This window comes from Scyliorhinus canicula, chromosome 20 (genome assembly GCF_902713615.1).
Source record: "Scyliorhinus canicula chromosome 20, sScyCan1.1, whole genome shotgun sequence".
NCBI classification, from domain to species: domain Eukaryota; kingdom Metazoa; phylum Chordata; class Chondrichthyes; order Carcharhiniformes; family Scyliorhinidae; genus Scyliorhinus; species Scyliorhinus canicula.
The window spans coordinates 6,287,188-6,301,107 of NC_052165.1; positions in this window are offsets into that span (position 1 = coordinate 6,287,188).

Below are 13,920 nucleotides of genomic sequence, written 5' to 3' on the forward strand. Positions count from 1 at the left end.
TCATCAGTGTGTAAAAACTGGGCACTCAGCAACTGATTGCTGGAATAAAGATGCAAAATGCAAGAATTGTGGTGAACAGGGGAAATCAAACCTGTGGGTTGGAGAAAGAAACTGAGTTTAAAATAAGAACTATAAAAACAATCAAATAAATTAAATGAAAAATGAAATAGAGGGGAGAGTATCCGTGTGATATCAAAGAGGCGCAAAATAATGGGCCAGAGTCACAGTCAGATGATGGATTGTCGTTGAATGTATTGGCCATTGCTGGCGCAACAAACCGTTACTGGGTCACCCCTTTACTCGTTGGATAACTGGTGAAAATGGAGGTGGACACAGGTGCAACCGTTTCATTGGTACCAGGAATTGTTTACCAAAAGAAACTGTGACATATCGCCTTAAAACCCTGATAAAGCTCATACCGGGAAAGTAGATCTGATTAGGGGCTGTGTCGATGTGAATGTGCAGCTAAACGGACAGAGCAGAGACTTGTCACTAAGGATAACTATCCAGCCCTAATCAGGAGAACCTGGCTGGAGAGTATTAAACTAAACTGGGCCAAGGTAAATCTCATGTCGGAGTCTGACTCAAATTGTTACAACACCTGGGCGAGTGTGCGGTCAATTCCAGCCCACAGGCCCCGGAGTCCCTACACGTGAATTAACCAATAATTTGTCCAAACGTTCTCAGATCTTTGGCCGTTGACTGCTCCAATGACTTCCAGGCACCAGATTTGTAAGTTAAACCCACACCAACTGTTTATTTATAACAGAAAAATAGTTGAAACATGCAGCAATTGTAACAAAATAACACCCAGCAACGAAATAACACCCAGCTAATCTATTGCATCCCCCTTTTACCATCCCACCCTCTACTCCAAACACACACAAGACAGACACACACTGGGAGAGGGGAGGGGTAAAATAATAGGGATTAAAATGAAAAGATAGATGAGAGTCCTTGCTTCTGATGTTGAAGTTGTTGCAGCAAGCTGTCCTCCCAAGATGCTTACAGGTCAAAGCCATTGGCTGGATTGCTAATGAGGATCTTCTGGCAGCAACATTCAGTTAGTGCTTCCAGGCTGTAGGCTTTTCTCTACAGGAGTCGCTTCAACTTTTATTGCCCTGAGCTTTCGCTCAAAGGAACAGACTCCGGTCAGTTTGATTCTAAAGGCTCTCGGTCTCACCTTCTCCCCAGTTCCAGTCTGTGTTTTAAACATAACTGGTTTCCAGGCTCACCAGAATGTTCCCCAGTTTTACAGAGGGAAAACAGAGAAGCAGCTTCCATGAGATTTTACAGAGGTCTATTAACCCAAAGAATTCCCTCTAGCTCTGCCTTCAGGAATTAGATACTCACAGGCTGGCAGGATAGAGAGGGAAAGCTGGCTGGTTCCATTTTCCTGGAGAGAGCTCCCGCAGAGGTGTTGCTCTTGGGCTGATTTTTAAAAAAAACTGAAAGCAAAACAAATCCTTCCTGGCTCTGCAGAACATTCCAAAATGGTCAGCACCAATCAGCATCAGCAAGGGCCCGGAAATTTGAGCCAGCTCATTTGCCACCAGCCACGTTCATCAAGATGTGTCTTCACTGATCTCCTTTGAATCTGCCGATCTGAAATGTAAGCAGCTCTCTGCAACCTGCCTTGCCTGAGTTCATAAGTCAATCCTCAGCTTAGCAGCCACTCGAACTAAAGGTGAAGTTCATCTTGGAATGGAAATGGAAATCGCTTATTGTCACGAGTAGGCTTCAATGAAGTTACTGTGAAAAGCCCCTAGTCGCCACATTCCGGCGCCTGTTCGGGGAGGCTGGTACGGGGCATACGTCCCATTAATGGCCATGTGCAACATTTCTAATAGCCAAAATAACAAAAAATAAAGGTAAGCAGGGGACAAACCAGGTTTAAACATCAGGGCCGGGATTTTCCCCTACCCGGCGAGGCGAAGGGGTCCGGCATGTTGGAGTGGCGTGAAGCACTCCGGCGTCGGGCCGCCCCAAAGGTGCGGAATTCTCCGTACCCTTAGGGGCCAAGCCCTCACATTGAGGGGCGTGGGCCGTGCTGGAGTGGTTCCCACTCTGCCGGCTGGTGTGAACAGCCTATGGCGCCACGCCAGCCGGGGCCGAAAGGACATCGCCGGCCAGCGTAAATCTGCGCATGCGCTGGAGCGTCAGCGGCTGCTGATGTCATACCGGCGCATGCGCAGGGTAGGGGGTCTCTTCCGCCTCCGCCATGGTGAAGGCCATGGCGAAAGCGGAAGAAAAAGAGTGCCCCCACGGCACAGGCCCGCCCGCTGATTGGTGGGCCCCGATCGCAGGCCAGGCCACTGTGGGGGCACCCCCCCCCCCCCCCCCGGGGTCAGATCGCCCCGCGCCACCCCCCCAGGACCCCGGCGCCCACCCATGCCACCAATCCTGCCGGTAAGAGAGGTGGTTTAATCACGCCGGCGGGAGAGGCTAGTCAGCGGCGGGACTTCGGCCCATCGCGGGCCGGAGAATCGCCGCGGGGGGCCCGCTGACCGCTGAGGGGAGCTCGCAGCATCTCGGGGGGGGGGGGGGGGGGGAGAATTCGGGACACGGCGGGGGTGGGATTGACGCCGGCCCCGAGCGATTCTCTGACCCGGTGGGGGGTCAGAGAATCCCGCCCCAGGATCCTGGCAAGGTTGACAGAGGATTTTAAAGAAACATTCCCTTTAACGGAAAGGTGGGAAGCAAGAAAGAGGGTTTCAGTCAAGCTAAAGATTAATGACGAAATCCAAGCAAGATGCCTAAAGGCTAGCTCAATGCCATACACCATCAGGCCTATAATACGAGGGACATAAGGAATGTGAGAGTCTTGGAGGGGCATGGGAGATATATGAGGAAATGAAGGGAGCGTGGAATGGTTGGGAGACGTGGGTTTGAGGGCCTATTATTCATCACTACAACCGGGCTGATGAGCCAGTAAATGGAAGAGGTTGTTGAAGGCCACTTGCCTGGCCATCAATCTGCCTCCAAAGATGGGAAGCCCGGTTCTATTGCTCCACTGCCTTCCTGGAATGGAAATATGGTGGGTAAGAGCGAGGGACTTTGTAAGGGAGGCAGGTCTATCCAGTTTAAAGTTTCCAAATGTGAACCTCTCGCTGCCTCTATGAAAATCTGGCCAAAAGCCATTGACTTCACATTGTCTGGAGATTAATGGATGTGTATAATTCAAATGAAATGCTTTGGTACAATAATTTGGATTTGCCAAATTTTAAATAGCAGGTATGAACTCAATAGCAATATTTGGGTTTCTAACATATTTATTAACATTTTGTGTGTATTAATCCCAAAGCTGATTTATTTTCAAAAGTGATTTCCGTAAGTACCTGTGTCTCCTGCCTTACCTTTCCGTGAATGCACTTTGTCAGGTACATGTGGAGGCTCAGTTTTAGTGGAATGGAACACCTGCAAAGTGCTTGGTGCTGTGAGGTATTATTGTCACAGGGGCGGGATTTTCTGTGGAAGATTTTCAAGAATCCCCGCTGCAATGTCAGATCTTCGGAAGAAGACCTGGAGAAACAACAGATTTGGAGAAACCTTCAGAATTTCTTCCATTGATGAACTAGAATGAGGGAAATGATTGAAGAGTAAAGTAATCCAAATTGTTTCCAAAAGAACCTAAGAAAGCCGGGGTCGGGCAAAGACTTCTCTGCTACCTGCCCAACTTGTCTCCTCATCTCTTTTCTCCCCAGGAACATGTCTCTTGATGTGATCAAAAATTATGTATTTCTGTGGCTTTCTGTAATCTTTTTTATGTTTTTTAAAAGTGGCCAATTCTTTATTTTCCAATTAAGGGTCAATTTAACGTGGCCAATCCACCTACCCTACACATCTTTGGGTTCTGGGGGTAAGACCCACGCTGACTCGGGGCCGGGATCGAACCTGGGTCCCTGGCGGCGTGATGCAGTAGAGCTAACCATTGTGCCATCATGCCACCCCGGGTTTCTGTAATAACAATAACTCTTTGTGTGGGAAACATTCGATTTGGCTTCCCTTCTTACTCATAACTTTGTTATTTTAGGCTCTGTCCCTGATATTTAAACTTTTACGCATGACAACACTGATTGAATGCATAATATCATTTAAAATGAACACACCCGATATCAAAAAGTTGCATTAATTTAGATGTTTTGAATTCCATTAAAACTATCCTTCGTTACATGTGTGACATTGAAATAAAATACCACAGCAGGGGAAGCATTGCGTGAAGAGATAGTTTATTGAGATTTGTTCTAAGTGTGAGAATCCCAAATTGCTATAATCTTTGGAAACTAGGGGGCTAATTGGATCATTAGAAACCAGAGAAAAGGAGAAATCCTATAAATATATGAATTATGCATTGGGTGAGAAGTTTATTAGCAAAGAATAAATGTGGTTATGCTTGGGGACTAAAAGCTGTGTTTCAGTGGGAAGACAGCTAACCAGCGAGTTCTTCAAAGAACAATGAACAAAGAAAAGTACAGCACAGGAACAGGCCCTTCGGCCCTCCAAGCCTGCGCTGACTATGCTGCCCGTCTAAACTAAAATCTTCTACACTTCCTGGATCCGTATTGCTCTATTCCCATCCTATTCATATATTTGTTAAGATGCCCCTTAAATGTCACTATCGTCCCTGCTTCCACCACCTCCTCCAGCAGCGAGTTCCACACACCCACTACCCTCTGTCTAAAAAACGTGCCTCGTACATCTCCTCTAAACCTTGCCCCTTGCACCTTAAACCTATGCCCCCTAGTAATTGACCCCTCTACCCTTGGAAAAAGCCTCTGACGATCCATTCTGTCTATGCCCCTCATAATTTAGACCTCTATCAGATCGCCCCTCAACCTCCGTCATTCCAGTGAGAACAAACCGAGTTTATCCAACCCCTCCTCATAGCTAATGCAACCGAGTTTATTCAACCGCTCCACGTAGCTAATGCAACCAAGTTTATTCAACCCCTCCTCATAGCCAATGCAACCAAGTTTATTCAACCCCTCCTCATAGTCAATGCAACCGAGTTTATTCAACCGCTCCACGTAGCTAATGCAACCGAGTTTATTCAACTGCTCCTCGTAGCTAATGCAACCGAGTTTATTCAACCGCTCCTCGTAGCTAATGCAACCGAGTTTATTCAACCGCTCTTCATAGCTAATGCTATGTCCTTCGTGAAAAGGAGTTATTGTGGGAGTTTATATTCTCAGCGCCATCATTTTGACTCTTTTACCTTCAACAGTGAAGTGAAGAGTTCTCTTGTCTGGATTTTGATCCTTCGGCGTTTTTCCTTAGCTCAGGCTAGTCAGCAATGTATTTTAAACCTATGCGATTAGAAAGTAATATGGGTGGTTTTGAGCTTGTGTTGGCCATGCACGAGATCACTGATGCAGGCACATAATCTGGAGAGAATCGGAACAGACATATATACAACTCAGTAACAGTCTCTCGGCTGGACGTCTATTCCTTTTAGGTTGTATTCAATGTTCTGGAACGCGGCTACGCGTGACCTTGGAAGTGTCCTCTTTTCCTTCATTGGGTGGTACTGCCTGGGAAGTTAATTGGGAAGTCTTTGGAAACAAAGTCTGAACTTGTCTCTGCGTCTGTCCAAGGGAAATATGTCCTGCAAAGTTTCCGTGATTTCACTTTGTTGTCAGTAGCAGGTCAGCATGATGTCTCCAAACTCCATCTGGACGGTGTATGACATTGGACCTGCCTTTGCCAGGACCACAGTAGGTACCCATTTAGTCAGCGTCATAGAGGTCTGCAGCACAGAAAAGGCCCCTCAGCCCATCGCCTCTGCCCCGGTCAGAAACAACCACCTAACTATTCTAATCCCATTTTTCAGCACTTGGCCCATAGTTTTGACATTACAAATGCACATCTAAATACTTCTTAAATGTTCTGAGGGTCTCTGCCTCCACCACCCTTTCAGACAGCGAGTTCCACACTCCCACCACCCTCTGGGTGACAAGGTTTTTCTTCACATCCACTCTAAACCTCCCGCCCCTCACCATAAACCTCTGCCACCTGGTCACTGATCCCTCCACCAAGGGGAAAAGTTTCTTCCTGTCTACTCGATCTGTGCCCCTCGTAATTTTATACATCTCAATCATTTCCATCCTCAGTCTCCTGCGCTCCAAGACAAACATGCCCAGTCTATCCCATCTTCTTTCATAGCTAAAATTCTCCACAGAGAATTCCGCCAGGTTCCCGTTTTTCAAAAGGAGTAGCCACTGAAAGAGCCATTTTACCAGTCACTCCCTATTTAAACAGACAAAAGTATCAACACCTGAAAGAAAGGACCAGTTCCTCACATACTGGTTGACTTTAAATTCAACAATCCCAATCAAAATGAGGAATTATGGGCTTGATTCTCCGATTGCGAGGCTATGTCCTCATGCCGGCGTAGGAACGGTGGCGTCTTACAACCAAAAATTCAGCGCAAATTGGCCACCGATCCTCCGTTTGGCTGGGGCTAGCATCAAGGCAGGGTAGAGCACCCAGCTCTAGCTGTCGATAGGGTCCGGAGAATTGCCGGGTCCGTGTACATGCATGCGCACGGTGGTGGCCGCAGCGGCCGCGGCGGGCAACATGGCGCTGGCCATGCGTGGACCCGGCCTGCGAAATAGTGCCCCCCTTTAGCCGGCTGGCAAGCCCTGGACAACCCCCATACAGTGCCCCCAGCCTCTGACAAAGGCTCCCCTGCCCACAGATCGGCCCTTCCCCCGACTGAATCTGCAGCCATCACGCCGAGCGACTGACGCCATTGGGAGCTCGGCCGCCGATCCGACACGCGCCGTACTTTGCCAATACGCCACTTTAGAGGGGGTGGAGCATCGTAATAGCGGCGTCGCCCCTGATTTCATTGGAAACGGGTATACTCCAGCTGATCACGAAAATGCAATTTTGCCATCGGCGACCGGAGAATCCCGCCCGATAATTTTTAATCCCGGTTAAGGGAAGAGCTCCCAATTTTGATAAGATCCCGGACAAGCCCCCAACTTTCTTCGAATGCCGGACCAAACTCCAACGTTTGTTTGGATATTAGACAAGAACCCCAACAATATTCCTGTTTGAAAAACTGTGAGGAAAGGGTACTTCACCCCTATTACAGACTCTGACCAACAGGTATCTTTTATGTAAAAACAAACTTTAATTTAAACAGAATTAACCACATTAAATCAAATAAATAGCTTTACAATTATCAGTTAAACAGTTTTTAAACACAAGGAAAAACTTAAAATTACTATCCATATCTGCTACTAACTCCAATTAAGCAACTCTATACAGTTCAAATGGCACTTATAAAGTTAAGAAAAACAGGTTTACTTGCTGTGTAGCTGTGTAGATACTTTTGGAGAGAGTTCCATTCAAGAGCTGATCCAGAACACTTAAGTGCAGCCGAACAGCATTTAGCAAAACTGCTATTCAACTTAAAAACCTATCACAGACTGCCAGACTACACACATACCTGGTTCATCCCATTAATTACATCATCTCTATCCCACTAAGTTCCATGGCCTACTTATCTCGGACTAAGCACCACTCCCTCTTGAATGATCTACACTCCAGGAAATCTCCACCAATCAAAGCACCCACACCCCCCCAGCAGACCACCCCCCCTCCCATAAGAGAGACCCTTGCCTGAAAGCCCCCCTTAAGAGAGATTGCTGCTTGGAAACATGCAGCTATGATTGACAGCTCCTGGACCACATCAAGGACAGTTAAGTGCTTTTTGCAGAGAAAAAGAGCAAGTAAAAGCACTTAAAGGGTGTAACTGGTTACTTTCACAGCCTTACTTTAAAGCAACTCCAAATGAAGGGAGATGAATTCAACCAATGCAGACAGCTGGGTGTGTGTGAAGCTGTCAATCACAGCCTAGTTAAAGCAATTTCACATAGATATGAATGAAAGGTTTGCAGATCAAAGATCTGAGGGGATTTAAACCCAGCTGACTGATTTTCTACTTCAAGGAATTTAGAGGTGCTGCTTCCTGTGTCAGAGCCAGCAGGTGTATTGCCCAGCTGAGTGTTAAAGCAGTGATTCTTTTTCACTGTCTCTGTCTGGACTGCTCTGTAGCTTCCGGGCAGGGGTCTCTCTTAAGGGGGTCTCTGGGACTGGGGTGGGTCTCTGATAGGGGTCTCTGTAATTGGGGAGCCTCTGGTGGGGGTCTCTCTCTCTCTCTCTCATCGGGTCTCTAGTGGGAGGTCGTGAGGGGCTCGGGTCACCCTTATACTGTGGGGAGGGGAGGTGACCAGGTAATCCCGGGGGGTTGAATTGCGCTGCGGAGAGCGGGGGGGGGGGGGGGGTCTAAGGATTATAACTCGCTTCCAGATGCGTGCTCGCAGCGTGAATTCAAATCAGGTGCGTTTCAGCCCTGTCGGGTGAACTTAATCTCCAAAACAAAGAATTTTGGCCATTATATGAAACAACAGTGGCAAAAAATGACTTCATAGGTTGCAAAATGCTTTGGGATGTCCTGAGGTGGAGAAAGGTGCTATATAAATGCAAGTCCTGTTTTGAAACTGGGACCGTGACATATTTTTAAATTTCTGTTCCTCTATATTTATTTATATTTGCGATCTCTGAATTCATTTCTTTAATTTTGTGATGAAAGTTCCAGTTTTGATTCCAAAACTGAAGGTTTTGAAGGCCTGCTTCAGAACATAGAACATACAGTGCAGAAGGTGGCCATTCGGCCCATCGAATCTGCACCGACCCACTTACGCCCTCACTTCCACCCTATCCCCGTAACCCAATAACCCCTCCTAACCTTTTTGGTCACTAAGGGCAATTTATCATGGCCAATCCACCTAACCTGCACGTCTTTGGAACGTGAGAGGAAACCGCAGACACGGGGAGAAAGTGCAGACTCCGCACAGACAGTTACCCAAGGCTGGAATTGAAGCTGGGTCCCTGGCGCTGTGAAGCAATAGTGCTAAACACTGTATAATAAAATATTATAGAAGTTGTGTCTACTGTAGGAGATTAGAACAACACATGGAGCTCAGTTATTTATTTTAATTCTGTGATCGTTGGGTTTTTGCTAGCCTCGGATGTGAAGGGCGCTGTAGTAATCCACGGGAGGCAGGAGTTCCGTCACCACACCAATATTTATTTACAATAACGATATTACAGGAGCAGCTACAAACAGTGCTGCTAGCATTCCAGTCAACTTAAGACTGGCTCACAAAGCCTACACAGGTGATTATATGGGTCCCCTCAATGGGCTATCATTGAGGGAGCTCATACTCCAATTGGCCAACCAATAAAGCCAATTGGACTTCATTACAGGCGCCAAAGTCACGTCGTTTTAACCCCAGTGTAAGAAGCATCTTTTGCCCCGTCAGTGTGGGTTTGACCATTTTCCACAGCAGATGTTCCGAACGAGACGACATTGCTCAGAGGGATGGGCTATCGGAACGTCAGCCCATGGTGTCCAGCTTGAATAAATTTGCAAAATATTTGCTGTTATTTCCCAAGCCACAGCACTCAACGTGAATAGGGATGTCCTATGGTTCCGCAAATTGCCGTCGACCTTAATGGTACGTTTGAAATGGGAAGTGCCACAGAGAAGAAGCTAATCAGCTTATTGAATGTTTAATTTCAATGGGAATCTGAGAGTGTGGACTTTCAAAGATTCATGAAAGTCAAAAAACTTTTTGATACTCTTCGTGTTGTAAGCGCAGTTCTTTCATTAAACATCAAGCCCTCCAGCTGCTTCTTGATTGCCATCTAGCCGAGGGGAAAGACTGCTGCATCAAAATGAATGCCAGAGGCCATTAACCTTTCAAAGTCATTCAAGAACATAGTGTCCTATATAGAGATCGCCTGAATAAATTACCCAATGATCAATACTGGGATGGGAATTTGTTGATGACATTTTGCGGCCGAAACAAAGGCAATTTGATTTTTTTAGTACATTGGGACAATGTGGAGTTCAGAAAATAAACAATTAAAAACAAAAACCCTACCAACAAATTCACTAATTTGCATCCTTCAGTGATTCCAAGAAGCACATCTGGCACTCAATTACAAACAATGTTTCAGCAAGAAAGAAAGAAAGCATCAATTCAGTTAATATTTATTTTGCTGTAATATTAAGCATCCACCAAGCACATTTCAATGAACGTTGACAATCTCATTTTATTCTGATTCAGAGGATTGGAGATGTTTATAAATGGACAGGATACCCCTCAGGGAAATATTGCTCTGTTGGTAAAGTAAGCAGGACTAAACAGTGAAGGGATGTCAGGGGAAACACCAACACACAAAACAAATTATAATGCAGCCTGAACATAATAATATAATAATCTTTATGAAATGAAATGAAAATCGCTTATTGTCACAAGTAGGCTTCAAATGAAGTTACTGTGAAAAGCCCCTAGTCGCCAAATTCCGGCGCCTGTTCGGGGAGGCTGCTCCCAAGTAGGCCTACATTACCATTGCAATTAAGTTACTGTAAAAATCCCCTCGTCGCCACATTCCGGCACCAGTTCAGGTACACCGAGGGAGAATTCAGAATGTCCAATTCAACTACCATGGGCGGCACAGCAGCACAGTGGTTAGCACTGTTGCTTCACAGCACCAGGGTCCCAGGTTCAATTCCCGGCTTGAGTCACTGTCTGTGTGGAGTCTGCACGTTCTGCTTGTATCTGCGTGGGTTTCCTCCGGGTGCTCCAGTTTTCTCCCACAAGTCCCGAAAGACGTGCTGTTAGGTAATTTGGACATTCTAAATTCTCCCTCAGTGTACCCGAACAGGCGCCAGAGTGTGGCGACTAGGGGCTTTTCACAGTAACTTCATTGCAGGGTTAACGTAAGCCTACTTGTGACACTGATAAAAATTATTATGAATTATTAACAAGCAGGTCTTTCGGGACTGTATTCCTAAGCCTCAAACGCATGGACACGAGACACTGAAAAACAGAGTAAAAGGAGGTTAATTAACTGAGATTTTCCGTGGGAGTTTCCCCGACCTCCCACAGTAACTTTGACATAAGTTCAATGCAAGTCCTGGTGAAGCAACAGACTGCCATTCATTTGCTTTGGGATTTCAGTTGATCTCCTGCCAAAGTTACAGCAGGAGATCATTAATTTACCAACATAAAGGTCATTATGGAGATAATCATCAGTAACCAATGGCTGTGGAGACAGCTTTAAAGGAGGGTGTTTAATTCCAAAAGCCAAACCTTCTATTTTTTTTTTTAAAATCATTTTTATTGAGAAATTTTGATTTTATACAACATTGACGCACCTTAGTAAAATACCGAAAATAACAATAATATTAACAATCATATACATTCGCCCCATCCCCATGAACAACCCAGCATTTTAACAACAACGCATATTAACACACTATAAAGTTACAGAATAAACACTACAATAATGCACCCCCCCCCCCCCCCCCCCCCGGGTTGCTGCTGCTATTGACCCAGTTACCTATCTCTGAGCCAGGAAGTCCAAAAAAGGCTGCCATCGTTTATAAAACCCTTGTATTGATCCTCTCAGGGCAAATTTGACCTTTTCCAATTTTATAAATCCCGCCATGTCACTGATCCAGGTCTCCACACTTGGGGGCCTTGCATCCTTCCATTGTAACAGAATCCTTCGACGGGCTACTAGGGACGCAAAGGCCAGGACACCGGCCTCTTTCGCCTCCTGCACTCCCGGCTCTACCGCAACTCCAAAAATCGCGAGTCCCCACCCTGGTTTGACCCTGGATCCAACCACCCTCGACACCGTCCCCGCCACCCCCTTCCAGAATTCTTCCAGTGCTGGGCATGCCCAGAACATATGGGCGTGGTTCGCAGGACTCCCCGAACATCTGGTGCACCTGTCCTCACCCCCGAAGAACCTACTCATCCTAGTCCCGGACATGTGGGCCCGGTGCAGCACCTTAAATTGGATGAGACTAAGCCTCGCACATGAGGAGGAAGAGTTGACTCTGTCCAAGGCATCCGCCCAAGTCCCATCCTCTATCTGCTCCCCGAGTTCCTCCTCCCATTTAGCCTTCAGCTCCTCCACTGACAACTCCTCCACCTCCTGCATTACCTTATAGATGTCAGACACCTTCCCCTCTCCTACCCACACCCCCGAAAGCACTCTGTCCATCGCCCCCTGCGAGGGCAGCAAAGGGAATCCCTCTACCTGTCACCTAGCAAACGCCTTTACCTGCAGGTATCTGAACATGTTCCCCTGGGGAAGGCCAAATTTATCTTCCAGTTCCCCCAGGCCCGCAAACCTCCCGCCAATAAACAGGTCCCTCAATTTGCTGATGCCCGCCCTTTGCCACCCCCTGAATCCCCCATCCGTGTTCCCCGGGATGAACCGATGGTTGCCACCCAGTGGAGCTTCCATCGAGCCCCCTGTTTCCCCCCGATGCCGTCTCCATTGTTCCCAGATTCTTAGGGTCGCCGCCACCACCGGGCTCGTGGTAAACCTCTTAGGGGAGAGCGGCAACGGTGCCGTTACCATGGCACCCAGGCTCGTACCTCTACATGACGCCATCTCCATTCTTTTCCACGCCGCACCTCCCCCCTCCATCACCCATTTACGCACCATTGACACATTGGCTGCCCAATAGTACCCCAGAAGGTTGGGCAGTGCCAGCCCACCTCCATCCCTTCCTCGCTCCAGGAACACCCTCCTCACTCTCGGAGTCCCATGTGCCCACACAAAACTCAGAATACTGCTAGTCACTCTCCTAAAGAAGGCCCTGGGGATAAATATGGGCAGGCACTGAAAAAGGAACAAGAACCTCGGAAGCACTGTCATTTTGACGGACTGCACCCTCCCCGCCAACGACAATGGCAGCATGTCCCACCTCCTGAACTCCTCCTCCATCTGATCTACCAGCCTGGTAAAGTTATGCTTGTGGAGAGTCCCCCAGTTCCTGGCCACTTGCACCCCCAGGTACCTAAAGCTCTCCCCTGCCCGCCTAAGCGGGAGCCTACCAATTCCTTCCTCCTGGTCTCCAGGGTGCACCACAAACACCTTGCTCTTGCCTAAGTTTAATTTATAACCTGAGAAGGTCCCAAACTCCATCACTCCCGGCATCCCTCCCACCGGGTCCGCCACATACAGTAACAGGTCGTCGGCATACAACGACACCCTATGTTCCTCTCCACCTCGCACCAAGCCTCTCCACCTCTCTGAATCTCTCAATGCCATCGCCAGCGGCTCGATTGCCAGTGCAAACAACAAGAGGGACAAGGGGCAACCCTGCCTGGTCCCTCGGTAAAGCCGGAAGTACTCCGACCTCCTCCTATTCGTAGCCACGCACGCCATCGGGGCCTCATATAACAGCCTTACCCATCTAATGAACCCTTCACCAAATCCAAACCTCCCCAACACCTCCCATAGGTGCCCCCACTCCACTCTATCGAAGGCCTTCTCCGCATCCAGTGCCACCACTATCTCTGCCTCCCTCTCAATCGCCGGCATCATAATGACATTCAGCAATCTCCGCACATTCGTGTTCAGCTGCCTTCCCTTCACAAAACCTGTCTGGTCCTCGTGCACAACCCCTGGCACACAGTCCTCTATCCTGGTGGCCAGGATTTTTGCCAGCACCTTAGCGTCCACGTTGAGGAGAGATATGGGCCTGAATGAACCACACTGCTGGGGGTCCTTGTCCTTCTTTAAAATTAACGAGATCAGCGCCCGTGACATCGTCGGGGGCAAAGTCCCCCCCTCCCACGCTTCATTGAGTGTTCGCACCAGCAAGGGGCCCACTAGATCCACAAACTTTTTATAAAATTCCACCGGGAACCCATCCGGCCCCGGTGCCTTCCCTGACTGCATCTGCCCGATCCCCTTAACTAGCTCCTCCAGCTCAATCGGCGCACCCAACCCCTCCACCTTCTCCTCCTGCACCTTCGGGAAAGAAAGCCCGTCCAGAAACCTCTCCATTCCCCTCCTCTCCCCCGTTGGCTC